The sequence below is a fragment of the Morus notabilis genome, unplaced genomic scaffold (assembly GCF_000414095.1).
Source record: "Morus notabilis unplaced genomic scaffold, ASM41409v2 Scaffold468, whole genome shotgun sequence".
NCBI classification, from domain to species: domain Eukaryota; kingdom Viridiplantae; phylum Streptophyta; class Magnoliopsida; order Rosales; family Moraceae; genus Morus; species Morus notabilis.
The window spans coordinates 21,078-21,619 of record NW_010361121.1 but is presented as its reverse complement, the minus strand read 5'-3'; positions in this window follow the sequence as shown (position 1 = coordinate 21,619).

The window sequence follows — 542 nt, the reverse complement described above, 5'->3', positions numbered from 1 at the left end:
TTCAAAAATTGTGTTCACAATTTTCTATCATTCTCATATTTAAAGAGTAGAAGTCAAACTTCAAAAAAGAATCAAATCACTATCTCCTATTTGAATTTGGAACAAAAAATCTCCTACACCTTATCCCTTAAGTGGCCGGCCACCCTAGGGTTTCCATCCCTTATGTGTGTGGCGCAAATACTGGATAGGGAAGGAGGAGAAATCATCCTTTATCCTGTAGTCCAATTTTAATTCAAATACAAATTCGAATTTAAGTTAATTTGAATTCTAAATTGAACAACTTATCAAATAAGTTTAAAAAGGAAAAATTTAAATTATGTTCACAATTCAAATTCAAATTTAAATAATCGCATTATTTAAATAATAATTAATGCTCAATTAATTATTTTTTGAGTATTTAATTTTAGAATTTCATAATTCTAAAATTTTGATTTTGTCTTTTGTGTCTGGTAGAATTACAAGGATGACGCGGGGACTTATGGACCTATAATCCCGAGCTCTAATAAAATTAATAATTAATTAAACACTTTAATTAATTAATT